The 15665-nt window shown below is 52.9% G+C and overlaps 1 protein-coding gene across 2 annotated transcripts in view; it reads right to left on the bottom strand.

Moving 5' to 3' along the window:
* The window catches only part of LOC137372331 (mitogen-activated protein kinase kinase kinase 13-like), a 388553-nt gene extending 380696 nt beyond the window's left edge, over window positions 1–7857 (bottom strand). Inside the window, exon 1 of one of the 2 annotated variants that reach the window (XM_068036186.1) lies at window positions 7803–7857. The gene's annotated coding sequence lies outside the window, so the exon portion shown is untranslated. Of the gene's footprint in view, window positions 1–1612; window positions 1772–7802 lie in introns of those variants that run through there. The other variant, XM_068036183.1, reaches the window with a different exon arrangement.
* Between the last annotated feature and the right edge of the window lie 7808 nt (window positions 7858–15665).

Raw genomic sequence — 15665 nt, forward strand, 5'->3', positions numbered from 1 at the left:
TGTATAATGAGCCCGGGTACAGTGAGGCCTGTCTCTGTATAATGAGCACTGGTACAGTGAGACCTGTCTCTGTCTGCATAATCAGGGCTACTACATTGAGACCTGTCTCTCTGTCTGTATAATGAGCACTGGTACGCTGAGACCTCTCTCTGTCTGTATAATGAGCACTGGTACAGTGAGACCTGTCTCTCTGCCTGTAAAATGAGTGCTGCTACAGTGATGCCTCTGTCTGTATGTTGAGCGCTGGTACAGTGAGACCTGTTTCTGTGTGTATAATGAGCACTGGTACAATGAGACCTGTCTCTGTCTGTATAATGAGCATTGGTACAGTGAGACCTCTCTCTGTCTGTATAATGAGCCCTGGTACAGTGAGACCTGTCTCTGTCTGTATAATGAGCCCTGGTACAGTGAGACCTGTCTGTCTGTATAATGAGCCCTGGTACTGTGAGACCTGTCTCTGTGTATAATGAGCACTGGTACGGTGAGACCTCTCTCTGTCTCTATAATGAGCACTGGTACAATGCGACCTGTCTCTGTCTGTAAAATGAGCATTGGTACAGTGAGACCTCTCTCTGTATAACGAGAACTGGTACAGTGAGACCTGTCTCTGTCTGTATAATGAGCCCTGGTACAGTGAGACCTGTCTGTCTGTATAATGAGCCCTGGTACTGTGAGACCTGTCTCTGTGTATAATGAGCACTGGTACGGTGAGACCTCTCTCTGTCTGTATAATGAGCACTGGTACAATGAGACCTGTTTCTGTCTGTATAATGAGCACTGGTACAATGAGACCTGTCTCTGTCTGTATAATGAGAACTGGTACAGTGAGACCTGTCTGTATAATGAGTGCTGCTACAGTGACACCTGTCTCTGTCTGTACAATGAGCACTGGTACAGTGAGACCTCTTTCTATATATTGAGCGATGTTGCCTGTCTCTCTTTCTGCCCGTCGATCTGTCCCGATAACATCTCACAGAATTGTGTGTTTTTGGTCGCACTTAACAGAATGGGAAAGGGATTTCTGTTGTGTATGCACACAATTGATTACAGAAGGCAGCGATCTTTTACCGATTACTGCACAGCTTGGTTGTGACTATAACTGGAAGTCTCTCCAGAAACCAGTCTCCGACCCTCTGGGAAGAGGCGCCGTCCTCACTCACACCATTTCAAGTTTCGGAGAGAGAAGAGAAATACTGCGTCTGAAAAAAAAAACAAAGCTCTGCCTTTCCAGCTGACGTCCAGTTGGGAAAGGAGCAGTTTGTTTATACAGTACACAGTACAGTGTGTACGATTTGCACAGCAACAGCTGGAGTGCTGGGGAAAGCTGAATCTAAAGTTCAGAGAGTGAATGGGCAAAAAGTGAAATGTGAAGCGAGACTCCCCAGGGCTGAGCTTTGAGTTTGAGAGAAGCACAGAGGCAAAGGGTCCCCAGGACAGACTGAATCAGGCTGGAGGAAAAAAGGAGCAAAGCAGGACCCGAGTGTTTGTGCTGCTATTCACAGCTGCTTAATACATGACTCTGGTGAACCTTCTCAGCCGAATACTGTCCCGTGACCCCGGCCACATCAGCATTGCTTTAAACACACACACTGGCAGCAACACAAACACTTACATCGGCTCTCGCTGTTCATGGGGACACATCTACAGGCAGAGGAGGCGAGTTTTAATCCTCAGCGGTTTCCTGGTCGCATTGTTTCACCACAGCAGTCACTATACTTTGAACCTGGGACTCAGCATTGACTGATCCTGTGAAGTCTGCCCATGGATTTGTGACCGCCTTGTGTCTGAGGTGGCACACTGCAAACTCCAGGCATGTGATCCCGCATTATTACTGCCAAGAAGTTGCAGCTTCCTGGCCCCAGTACCCGGCTCCTCTGAAAGCACTGCCAAAGGTCAGCCTGCACACAGACACAGGAAAATCATTAATCCAAAGTACTCCAGTCAGCTGCAGCTTCTCACTGTTCCTCCTCGGTTGCCAATGTCCTGAGTTCAGGTGGAATATACCTCAGCAGGCAGAGCAGGGAGCAGGTCAGAGGGCATGCCAGTCTCCAGCACCCAAACAGCAAGCAGCTCAACAACAGCAGAGAAATGCAATGGAGTCCTCTCACACTACTCGGGTTTGGGCATGTGCAGTGTGGGGGAAGGGGAGGAAAGTTTAACTTGTCTCCCGCTGGTACTGGATCTGATGCAGCGATAGATCATACCCCATAGTAACAGTGTGAGCATTATACAAGAAAACTCACACTCAAAGAGCAGGTCAGAGGTTGAAAATTCTGCAGCAAGTAACTCACCTCCTGACTCCCCAAAGCCTGTCCACCATCTACAAGGCACAAGTCAGGAGTGTGATGGAATGCTCTCCACTTGCCTGGATGGGTGCAGCTCCAACAACACTCAAGAAGCTCGACACGATCCAGGTCAAAGCAGCCCGCTTGATTGGCACCCCATCTACAAACATTCAGTCCCTCCACCACCGACGCACAGTGGCAGCAGTGTGTACCATCTATAAGATGCACAGCAGCAACGCACCAAGGCTCCTTAGACAGCACCTTCGAAACCCACGACCTCTACCAACTAGAAGGACAAGGGCAGCCGATGCATGGGAACACCACCACCTGCAAGTTTCCCTCCAAGTCACACACCATCCTGACTTGGAACTATATCACCATTCCTTCACTGTCGCTGGGTCAAAATCCTGGAACTCCCTTTCTAACAGCACTGTGGGTCTACCTACCCCACATGGACAGCAGCGGTTCAAGAAGGCAGCTCACCACCACCTTCTCAAGGGCAATTAGGGATGGGCAAAAATTGCTGGCATAGCCAGTGATGCCCACATCCCATAAACAAATAATCAAAAACACACACACGTCTCTCCCCACCCACGTACACCCACACATACACACCTCCTCACACCCACATACAGACAGAACACACTTACCACATGCGCACAGGCACACCCACACACACATACACCTAAACTCACTCACATTCACACACACACATACACATTGACACACACCCTTACTCTCATACACACATGTACTCTCTCACTCACACCCACACATACATACTCTCACTCACACATATATACTCTCTCACTCACATACACACACACGCATACTCACACGCATACAAACTCACTCACACATAATCATATACACACACACTCTCAGGCATAATCACACACACACTCATGCACAAGCACACGGATACTGACACACTCACATACACACACTATCACACATACACACTCACACATGCATACACTCACACAGGGAGATCATGTCTAACTAACTTGATTGAATTTTTCGAGGAGGTGACTAGATGTGTAGATGAGGGTAAAGCAGTTGATGTAGCCTACATGGACTTCAGTAAGGGTTTTGATAAGGTACTGCATGGGAGATTGGTTAAGAAGGTAAGAGCCCATGGGATACGGGGCAATTTGGCAAATTAGAACCAAAATTGGCTTAGTGGCAGGAGACAGAGGGTGATGGTCGAGGGTTGTTTTTGCGAGTGGAAGCCTGTGACCAGTGGTGTACCACAGGGATCGGTGCTGGGGCCCTTGCTATTTGTACTGTACATTAATGATTTAGATGTGAATATAGGAGGTATGATAAGTAAGTTCGCAGATGACACGAAAATTGGTAGTATAGTAAATAGTGAGGAGGAAAGCCTTAGATTACAGGACGATGTAGATGGGCTGGTAAGATGGGCAGAGCAGTGGCAAATGGAATTTAATCCTGAGAAGTGTGAGGTGATGCATTTTGGGGGGACTAACAAGGCAAGGGAATATACAATGGATGGTAGGACTCTAGGAAGTACAGAGGGTCAGAGGGACCTTGGATCACTGAAGGACAGGTAGCACAGGTAGATAAAGTGGTTACGAAGGCATATGGGATACTTGCCTTTATTAGCTGAGGCATAGAATATAAGAGCAGGGAGGTTATGATGGAGCTGTATAAAACGCTAGTTAGGCCACAGCTGGAGTACTGTGTACAGTTCTGGGCACCACACTATAGGAAAGATATGATTGCACTGGAGAAGGTGCAGAGGAGATTCACCAGGATGCTGCCTGGACTGGAACAATTATGAAGCTATGAAGGGGCATAGATAGGGTAGATAGGAAGAAACTTTTTCCCTTAGTGGAGATGTCAATAACCAGGGGGCATAGATTTAAGGTAAGGGGCAGGAGGTTTAGAGGGGATTTGAGGAAAACTTTTTTCACCCAGAGGATGGCTGGAATCTGGAACACACTGCCTGAAGAGATGGTAGAGGCAGGAACCCTCACAACATTTAAGAAATATCTAGATGAGCACTTGAAATGCCATAGCATACAAGGCTACGGGCCAAGTGCTGGAAAATGAGATTAGAATAGTTAGGTGCTTGATGGCTGGCACAGACACGATGGGCCGATGGGCCTGTTTCTGTGCTGTATAACTCTATGACTCTGTCACACTCACTTTCACACACGCGCATAGGGGGCTGAATTTACTGAGCCTGCCACTGATTCCGGCAGTGGGCCTGGTAAAAGGCGCTATTCCCGTCCGTCATATGGGCGGTCAACCCACCGCGATCAGGTGGTGGGCACCCATTTTGCATAGGGGAGGCACGGGTCTCCCTCAATCACGTGGCGAGGGCAGGAGGCGAGTCATTGATTACAGCCTCAGATAACTCTGGAGCAGGTGCAGGTGCCGTATTTAAAGGCCTGTCGGCCCTACATTCGCTCCTGTCCTGGATACATGGTCAGCTTGGTGCAGCCTACAATTCTGTCCTGCTATTTCCTGTATCTCCCCCCACCCGCGAGGAAGGCAGAAGACGATGTCCGAACAAAGACACATGGTGGCACCATGGTTCAGTGATGCTTCCCTGCAGATTCTCCTCCAAGTTGTAAGGAAAAGGCGGGAGATTCTCTTCCCCCGCGATGGCAATAGGAGGTCCTCCCGCCTGACCAAGCAAGTCTAGGTGGAGATCGCAGAGGAGATCAGCAGCTGTGGGGTCACCCAGCGCAACTGGGTCCAGTGCAGGAAGAGGGTCAATGACCTATCGCATTCTGCCAAGGTGAGTGCTCCATTCCAGTTGCCATCTAGAGGATTGCATGTGATTATGCGGGTGGTTGCATGGCATGGGGAGGGGAGCAGTGCTGCGGCAATGGCTGAGTGGCTAGGGTTATGTCTCTTCCTGACAGGCTGGAATGAGCTGAACTGACATGTTGATCTCTGTGCCTTTCTCTACCATGTCCACCCTTCCTCCCAGGGTGGCCACTCAATAGCTGATAGGGAGATTGGAATCCCTGTGCAAGAGAGTGAGGATTGTCTCCCGAAGGCACGTGCATCAATGTTGGAGACCCACATAACACTTGGTCGGCATCAGGAGAACTGCACAGTCTAACTCACATATGTTTGTGTTCTCTCATGCAGGCAGTCATTTGCAGAGGTCTGCAACCACTGGGGGGACAGTCAACCACCTCTGAGGAGGAGGAACTGTCAAAGGATGCACCGTCCCATCACTCTGCTGCACCTTCCACCAGTGCAGATACTTTCACCTTTGTGGGTTTAAGCTCGGCTTTTGAATGAGGGTCACAAGCTGGTGAGAGTACCATACACACGCCCAAGCAGCTGGCTGAGGCTGAGACGACCGAGGCCTCTGACAGTTGGAAAATTGTGGGTAGTCAGGCCCATGCTGAGCTCCAGGCTCATGAGGAGACTCTGGTGTTGACAGCACAGGGCATGCTGGAGTTGCAGAGAGGGGTAAGGCAACAACTGGTGGAGATGCCGGAGGCAATGCACAGTCATGAGCTGCCAATGGAGGAGTGCATCCATGCCATGAGTGCTGCCAGGTCTCAGGCATGTGAGCACATGGCTTCCTCCATCGAGAGGTTGGCGACTCTCATGCAAAGCCAGATCCCACAGATGCGCGCAGTCCTGCACACCATCGCCTTGGCCATGGGCTCAACGCAGCAGTGGCGAGGGAAGAGAAGGACGAGACCACTGGAGTCTTCTCCAGCTCCTCGTCCTTCTCTGGTCAGCAGGGAGGCTCAACTGATCCTTGAAAGGGAGGAGGAGAGGCTGACCTCCATAGCTGGGGGCTTCCCTCAGGGTGCTCCAAGTGTGGGCAACGTCTCCCCAACCCCTCTGCCAGTGAGCCCAGCTCCAGTAGCCGCGACATCTGAGGAGAGTCCTGAACCTGTGCAGGAAACCCTCAGGCAGCTACAGGATGGCAGACTGCCTCCAGCCCAGCTGCTGGCACAGGGGTCACACCTCATAGGAGCAATGTCCCAGCTCACACGGAGCAATGTCCCAGCTCACATGGGGCAGCGTCCCAGTTCACATGGGGCAATGTCCCAGCTCACATGGGGCAATGTCCCAGCTCACATGGGGCAGCGTCCCAGTTCACATGGGGCAATGTCCCAGCTCACATGGGGCAGCGTCCCAGCTCACATGGGGCAGCGTCCCAGCTCACACGGGGCAGCGTCCCAGCTCACACGGAGCAATGTCCCAGTTAGAATCAGCACTTTCTGCAGGTGACAGGGAACAGCGATACAGCAAAGTCTATTCATGCCATCTCCCAAAAGAATAGGGAGGGGTGTTTGAAGTTGGTAACAAGTTCACTTCCTCCCATGCTCGGTACTGTTAATTGTGATATACAAGTGCAAGAGGGTCGTGAGTCTGTGGAACACTCTTCCCCAGAGAGTGGTGGAAGCAGTCATTGAATGTTTTTAAGGCAGAGGTGGATAGATTCTTGACAAACAAGGGAGTCAAAGGGTATCTGGAGTAGGCAGGAGAGTTGAGTCCACAACAGATCAGCCATGATCTTATAGAATGGTAGAGCAGGGTTGAGGGGCCGAATAGCCTACTCCTGCTCCTAATTCGTATGATCCGATTTCTATCAATTATATGACGGGAGAAAAGGTATTACAGGGCTCTTTTAGATGGAAACATTGAGAATTGCAGCTATCGACAACTTGTAGACGATATAAGTATAAATGCATGTCCTATTAAATGGTATCAGTATGTCCAAACTATCAATCTCCCTGGGTCAATAAGATTTACTGTCAAGGGGACATGGCTGCACTCCTGGTTATAGCAGGGCCAATGGGGGGAGGGGGAAATGCTCCACCACAGTCCTGGCTAGAGGTGGCAACTCTGGTTGGATGTAATCCTGAAGATTTCATCACATGACTGCCCGATCACATGACCTTCCGCCTCCCACTGCCTCGGCTTCTCAAGCAGCTTTTTCTCCCACCTCCAATATTCCCACCGCTAAAACAAAACCTTTCCAAGAAAATGGGGGAAAAAAGCACCCAATTTACGTGACTGGCCCCTTGGCCACCCCCCCCAGATACCTTGCAGCAGTGTCCTGGAGATTAACCTCTCATTCCCGGAGACCCCAGGGCAACCCAGGCGGCTTGGCAAACCCGGGTGGACAGGAGCGTAAGGTGCTTTGAACTGTCCCGGGGACGGCATTCAACCCTCGACCAGCAGCACTGAAACAGGTGGTCTGGCTGTTCACCCTCCTTGCTGCTTGTGGGATCTTGCTGTGCGTCAATTGGGCTGCTGCTTTTCCTACATTACAAAAGTGGCTACGGTTCAAATGTACATCATTGGCTGTATGGGTGCCAGGACCAGTCAACAGAGAAGAAGCGGGATGGCCAGCCCTGGGAATGGGACAGTGTTCGCTCAGAGGGATAAATGCAGCCTTAAAGAAAAAAGAGCTCATAAATGCCCCCTGCCCAATTCCAACTGGGACACTCACAAAACCCGAAGTGGATGACACTTTCAAAAGTGGCACTTCAAGCCGGGACCTACCTGTACATGTCCCCAGCACTGAGAGGCTGCACCGGGCACTGTCTGCAGCTTGTGGAAGGCGTCTGCGGGAAGAGGTCAACAGCAAATGTAGCTCGGCCTCGCCGTGAATGGTAATCCACCCCAGGTACCTCTCCTGTCAATTCACACAACACGCACACGGCTTCCAGTGCGGCCTGTTGTGGATTCAGTTGTCACAACAAGGCTGTCAAGTTCGAGAGCTACAGCCTGTCAGTGCTCAGCTCATTTGTAATTCTCATTGTGAGTGCACGCTAAGCAACCCCACACCCACATGAATGAAATCAGGCCTGAAGGAAGAAAGGATTGAGTTCAGCTGTAATCCCTGTATTTACATCCGTGCCTGCCAAAGCAGACACAGAGTCATGAGGTTTGCCAATTCTCCAGGAATGTGCCTGGAGTCTGCAGGAGTTGAAGAGAAATCTCCGGGACACTGCTGTCAGCAATATCCCCGCACACATCCTGTTTCTTTTCATTTTCTTTGAACGCTCCTGTTTATTAGTTATCAAAATGTTGGCGGCTGGGGGCAAAGGCAGTTTGACTGACAGTCAAGCGTCGTCCAGTTGGCTGATGAAGGCCTGGCTATTTATGGGGAGGCTGGGAAATCCGGAAATGCCAGCAGCAGAAAGGTTCTGCCGAATTTAATGGCAGGACCGCATTTCAATGTTTTTCTGTTTCCTGGGTGACTGCCACATTGAGAGGATGGCTGGCTGCCAGACTGGATGGTCTGCGGCAGCAGGCTGAGGGCAGCAGAGAGGAGGCCGGGGGAGGGGAGGAGTCTGCAGGCTTTTTGGTTGGGGGGGGAGGATTGTCAGAGTGAGAGATGGGAGGCCATGGTGGGCGGATGCTGTGGAAGGGGGAGAGATCGGTGGGGTGATTGGAGATCGGAGGGAAGTTGGAGATCGGGGGGGTGATTGGAGATCAGGGGGGGGTGATTGGAGATCGGGGCGGTGATTGGAGATTGGAGGGAAATTGGAGATCGGGGGGGGGGGGGTGGTGATTGGAGATCGGAGGGGTGATTGGAGATCGGGGAGGTGATTGGAGATCGGGGGGGTGATTGGAGATTGGAGGGAAATTGGAGATGGGGGGGGAGATTGGAGATCGGAGGGAAATTGGAGATCGGAGGAAATTGGAGATCGGGGGGGGGGGGTGATTGGAGATCGGGTGGGGGGAGATTGGAGATCGGAGGGAAATTGGAGATCGGAGGAAATTGGAGATCGGGGGGGGGGGGTGATTGGAGATCGGGTGGGGGGAGATTGGAGATCGGAGGGAAATTGGAGATCGGAGGAAATTGGAGATCGGAGGGGGGGGTGATTGGAGATCGGGGCGGTGATTGGAGATTGGAGGGAAATTGGAGATCGGGGGGGTGATTGGAGATCAGGGGGGGGTGATTGGAGATCGGGGCGGTGATTGGAGATTGGAGGGAAATTGGAGATCGGGGGGGGGGGTGGTGATTGGAGATCGGAGGGGTGATTGGAGATCGGGGAGGTGATTGGAGATCGGGGGGGTGATTGGAGATTGGAGGGAAATTGGAGATGGGGGGGAGATTGGAGATCGGAGGGAAATTGGAGATCGGAGGAAATTGGAGATCGGGGGGGGTGGTGATTGGAGATCGGGTGGGGGGAGATTGGAGATCGGAGGGAAATTGGAGATCGGAGGAAATTGGAGATCGGGGGGGAGGTGATTGGAGATCGGAGGGGTGATTGGAGATCGGGGGGTGATTGGAGATCGGAGGGGGGGTGATTGGAGATCGGGGGGGTGATAGGAGATCGGGGGTGATTGGAGATCGGGGGGGGAGATTGGAGATCGGAGGGAGATTGGAGATCGGAGGGAAATTGGAGATCGGAGGGAAATTGGAGATCGGAGGGGTGATTGGAGATCGGAGGGGGAGATTGGAGATCGGAGGGAGATTGGAGATCGGAGGGAAATTGGAGATCGGAGGGAAATTGGAGATCGGAGGGGTGATTGGAGATCGGGGGGGGAGATTGGAGATCGGAGGGAGATTGGAGATCGGAGGGAAATTGGAGATCGGAGGGAAATTGGAGATCGGAGGGGTGATTGGAGATCGGAGGGGTGATTGGAGATCGGGGTGGGGGGTGATTGGAGATCGGAGGGGTGATTGGAGATCGGAGGGGTGATTGGAGATCGGGGGGAAATTGGAGATCGGAGGGGTGATTGGAGATCGGGGGGGGGTGATTGGAGATCGGGGGGGGTGATTGGAGATCGGGGGGAAATTGGAGATCGGGGGGTGGTGATTGGAGATCGGGGGGGAGATTGGAGATCGGGGGGAATTGGAGATCGGGGGGGGGGAATTGGAGATCGGGGGGGAATTGGAGATCGGGGGGGAATTGGAGATCGGGGGGGAGGTGGTGATTGGAGATCGGGGGGGGTGATTGGAGATCGGAGGGAAATTGGAGATCGGGGGGGTGATTGGAGATCGGAGGGAAATTGGAGATCGGGGGGGAGATTGGAGATTGGGGGGAAATTGGAGATCGGGGGGAATTGGAGATCAGGAGGGGGTGATTGGAGTTCGGGGGGAAATTGGACATTGGGGGGGAATTGTAGATCAGGGGGGTGATTGGAGATCGGGGGGGAGATTGGAGATCGGGGGGAAATTGGAGATCGGGTTGGGGGTGATTGGAGATTGGGGAGGTGATTGGAGATCGGGGGGTGATTGGAGATCGGGGGGGTGATTGGAGATCGGGGGGGTGATTGGAGATCGGAGGGAAATTGGAGATCGGGGGGGGGGGGGTGATTGGAGATTGGAGGGAAATTGGAGATCGGGGCGGGTGATTGGAGATCGGGGGGAAATTGGAGATCGGGGGGGGAGGTGGAGATCGGGGGGGAAATTGGAGATCGGGTGGGTGATTGGAGATGGGAGGGAAATTGGAGATCGTGGGGGGGGGTGGTGATTGGAGATCGGAGGGAAATTGGAGATCGGGGGGGGGAGATTGGAGATCGGGTGGGTGATTGGAGATCGGAGGGAAATTGGAGATCGGGGGGGGGGTGATTGGAGATCGGGGAGGTGATTGGAGATCGGGGGGGGGAGGTGATTGGAGATCGGGGGGTGATTGGAGATCGGGGGGGTGATTGGAGATCGGGGGGGTGATTGGAGATCGGGTTGGGGGTGATTGGAGATTGGGGAGGTGATTGGAGATCGGGGGGTGATTGGAGATCGGGGGGGTGATTGGAGATCGGGGGGGTGATTGGAGATCGGAGGGAAATTGGAGATCGGGGGGGGGGGTGATTGGAGATTGGAGGGAAATTGGAGATCGGGGCGGGTGATTGGAGATCGGGGGGGTGATTGGAGATCGGAGGGAAATTGGAGATCGGGGGGGGGTGATTGGAGATCGGGGGGAAATTGGAGATCGGGGCGGGTGATTGGAGATCGGGGGGAAATTGGAGATCGGGGGGGGAGGTGGAGGTCGGGGGGGAAATTGGAGATCGGGTGGGTGATTGGAGATGGGAGGGAAATTGGAGATCGTGGGGGGGGGTGGTGATTGGAGATCGGAGGGAAATTGGAGATCGGGGGGGGGAGATTGGAGATCGGGTGGGTGATTGGAGATCGGAGGGAAATTGGAGATCGGGGGGGGGGTGATTGGAGATCGGGGAGGTGATTGGAGATCGGGGGGGGGAGGTGATTGGAGATCGGGGAGGTGATTGGAGATCGGGGGGGGAGATTGGATGTCGGGGGGAAATTGGAGATCGGGGGGGGTGATTGGAGATTGGAGGGAAATTGGAGATCAGGGGGGTGATTGGAGATCGGGGGGGGGTGATTGGAGATTGGAGGGAAATTGGAGATCGGGGGGGTGATTGGAGATCGGGGGGGGGTGATTGGAGATTGGAGGGAAATTGGAGATCGGGGGGGGGGGTGATTGGAGATTGGAGGGAAATTGGAGATCAGGGGGGTGATTGGAGATCGGGTGGGTGATTGGAGATCGGAGGGAAATTGGAGATCGGGGGGGGGGTTCTTGGAGTTCGGGGGGGGTGATTGGAGATCGGGGGGAAATTGGAGATCGGGGGGGGAGGTGGAGATCGGGGGGGGAGGTGGAGATCGGGGGGGTGATTGGAGATCGGGGGGAAATTGGAGATCGGGGGGGAAATTGGAGATCGGGGGGGAATTGGAGATCGGGGGGGAATTGGAGATCGGGGGGGGGGTGGTGATTGGAGATCGGGGGGGGGTGATTGGAGATCGGAGGGAAATTGGAGATCGGGGGGGTGATTGGAGATTGGGGGGAAATTGGAGATCGGGGGGAATTGGAGATCGGGGGTAGATTGGAGATCGGGGGGGAGATTGGAGATCGGGGGAAATTGGAGATCGGGGGTAGATTGGAGATCGGGGGGAATTGGAGATCGAGGGGGTGATTGGAGTTCGGGGGGAAATTGGAGATCGGGGGGGAGATTGGAGATCGGGGGAAATTGGAGATCGGGGGTAGATTGGAGATCGGGGGGGAGATTGGAGATCGGGGGAAATTGGAGATCGGGGGTAGATTGGAGATCGGGGGGGAGATTGGAGATCGGGGGAATTTGGAGATCGGGCGGGTGATTGGAGATCGGGCGGGTGATTGGAGATCGGGGGGGGAGATTGGATGTCGGGGGGAAATTGGAGATTGGGGGTAGATTGGAGATCGGGGGGGGGAGATTGGAGATCGGGGGGGGGGTGGAGATTAGAGATCGGGGGAGGGACGTTGGAGACAGGGGGGAGATTGGAGATCGGGGGGAGGGACATTGGAGACAGGGGGGAGATTGGAGATCGGGGGGAGGGACATTGGAGACAGGGGGGAGATTGGAGATCCGGGGGCGGGACATTGGAGAAAGGGGGGAGATTGGAGATCCGGGGGCGGGACATTGGAGACAGGGGGGAGATTGGAGATCCGGGGGCGGGACATTGGAGACAGGGGGGAGATTGGAGATCGGGGGGAGGGACATTGGAGACAGGGGGGAGATTGGAGATCGGGGGGAGGGACATTGGAGACAGGGGGGAGATTGGAGATCGGGGGGAGGGACGTTGGAGACAGGGGGGAGATTGGAGATCGGGGGGAGGGACATTGGAGACAGGGGGGAGATTGGAGATCGGGGGGAGGGACATTGGAGACAGGGGGGAGATTGGAGATCGGGGGGAGGGACATTGGAGACAGGGGGGATTGGAGATCCGGGGGCGGGACATTGGAGACAGGGGGGAGATTGGAGATCCGGGGGCGGGACATTGGAGACAGGGGGGAGATTGGAGATCCGGGGGCGGGACATTGGAGAGGGGGGGGAGATTGGAGATCGGCATTGTTGTGGGGGGGGGTGGGGTGGTGATCGATGGCTGTGGTCGCCGGAGGGAAGCAGGTTTGCTTGGGGTCCTGGGGGAAGCACTCCTTTTCTTTCTCTTCCTGGCTCACGGCTCTGCTTCTTGTCTCCCAACAGCTGCTGGGTTTTCCGAGCCCCAGGAAAGCCTGCCCGCAGGCCTTAAACCTGATGCACTGGACAGATTTGAGGCCCACAGCCTCAATATCATAATTCAGTGACGGGCCTGCCTCTGATAGTAGCTGTGTTACCCACCTCCACGCAAGCGGCCTCCCTTATCACGGAAGTGAGCACGTTGGAGAGTTTGAAGAGGCTGCTCACTTTCCAATTGGCCTGGGAAGGTGGTGCACATTGAGGATGGCACAATGGGCCATTGAGCAGTGATGGAGCATGCTTGGCTGGTAGGATGGGGGCAGCAGGTCATGTGATGAAATCTCCAGGAATACATTCGACCAGAGTTGGTAACTCTAGCAGGAAAGTAGACTAATGGAATCAAAATTTCAACCCTCCCAATAACTGCTCCCCAGGCAGTTCAACATCCACCTGTCAAGGCTGCTACTTAACCAATGTTCACCTCTCCCCGACCTCTATTCCTCAAGGGGTTTGTTTCCAGCTTTTCTCCAGCACTTAGACCCAGGGGCTGCTCGATATAAGAGTTTAGACAGTGAGTGTTGGCAGGCTATTCAACTGGGGAGGGAGTCAGACCTGACTTTGTCTGTGCCTTATGTCCACACATACGCACATTCCACCCGGAGTCATTGGATTGAGGTTTGGAGCAGATCCCTAGCTGATTTCCCCCTCACCACCCTCGGCCCTCATCTAATATATTATGGTGCCCACTACTGCTGCCCGCTAATCTAGATCTAGTACAACGCAAGAGCATAGAACCTGCTGGTGTTGTGAGGATCCATGTGCCACCAGTGTTTGATAGGACAGTGTAGAGGGAGCTTTACTCTGTACCTAACCCCGGGCTGTACCTGTCCTGGGAGTGTTTGATCGGGACAGTGTAGCGGGAGCTTTACTTTGTATCTAACTCCGTGCTGTACCTGTCCTGGGAGTGTTTGATGGGGACAGTGAAAAGGGAGCTTTACTCTGTATCTAACCCCGTGCTGTACCTGCATTGGGAGGATTTGCTTTTGCCATTAGGGTATCTGGAGATCCAACATGCTTCAAGTGAGGAACTCATCAGTCACCTTCTACCTCACCTTCAGAAACAATGTTCAGGATTATGCTTTAGGCATGTAAGAAATGTGAGGCGTTCAGATAACATCAGGAACTGCTGGAGTCTGCACAGTCCAGTGGATACTGTGCCTTTCAACTGCACAATATTTCTGGCACAGATACGAACATGCAGTTTCTGTTCCTTATCAGTGAAACTGGTGCTAAGGAACACACTGCTACCCGCGTGATGTTTGTTCAAAGGTTCGATCCCCAGTCTGCGCTGCACTAAATGATCTTGGACACTACAACAGGTCTCAGTGTCCCCATAGCTAGGGTCAAGGGCAACCAGTCATCAAAGGTCCTGTTCCTTATTACTATGGAATGTTAAGTTGTTAAGTGTGTGTATATACTGGGTGAGGGCAGGATTAAACAAGACAGCACTGGCCTCCATGAACCACTTAGCCTCACTGCCCAGACTTACAAATGAAAACGGGGCACTTGGGCAAGGTTAGAGGTTGCCAGTGACACGAAGCCAAGTCCCAGCAAGAGTCAGCAGTGGCTGGGCAGTTTACATCCTTCATTATAAGGCTAGTTACAATCACTATGATGATGGCGTTGGATGGTGTGTCTACAATGAAGCAAAGTCAAAAGAATGCTGGACAATCTGCTCAACTGGCAAGCTGGAGGGTTTTACAGAGGAATAACTCTGTGTTTCATAGTTTGGTTCATTAGATTGGTGCCTAGGAGGAGAGGATTGTCCTATGATGAGAGGTTGAGTAAATTGGGTCTATACTCTCTGGAGTTTAGAAGAATCAGAGGTGATCTCATTGAAACAATACAAGATTATGAAGGGGCTGGTTAGGGCAGACACTGAGAGATTGTTTCCCCTGGTTGGGGAATCAAGAACATGGGGGGCACAGTCTCAGGATAAAGGGGCTGATCATTTAGAACTGAGGTGAGGAGAAATTTCTTCACTCGGAAGGTTGTGAATCCTTGGAATTGTCTGCCCCAGAGGGTTGTGGATGCTCCATCATGGAATATATTTAAGACTGATTTTGATCAATTTTTGATCTCTCACGGAATCGAGGGAAATGAGAATTGGGCGTGGAAGTGGAGATGAGGTAGAAGATCAGCCAGGATCTTAATGAGTGGCAGAACAGGTTCGAGGGGTCGAATGGTCTACTGCTGCTCCTATTTCTTATGTTCTTTGAACTGTAAACAAAGGATCCTAGGTAAAGGATGGAAGGTAGATGCTGGAAACAGAAGAGTAGCGTGGTAATAGGTGATGGAGTGAAGTGGGTAAGGCAGTATAGAGGGAGCTTTACTCTATATCTAACTCCGTGCTGTACCTGTCCTGGGACTGTATGATGGGGACAATGTAGAGGGAGCTTTACT

Source organism: Heterodontus francisci, chromosome 7 (assembly GCF_036365525.1).
Source record: "Heterodontus francisci isolate sHetFra1 chromosome 7, sHetFra1.hap1, whole genome shotgun sequence".
Classification (NCBI taxonomy): Eukaryota; Metazoa; Chordata; class Chondrichthyes; order Heterodontiformes; family Heterodontidae; genus Heterodontus; species Heterodontus francisci.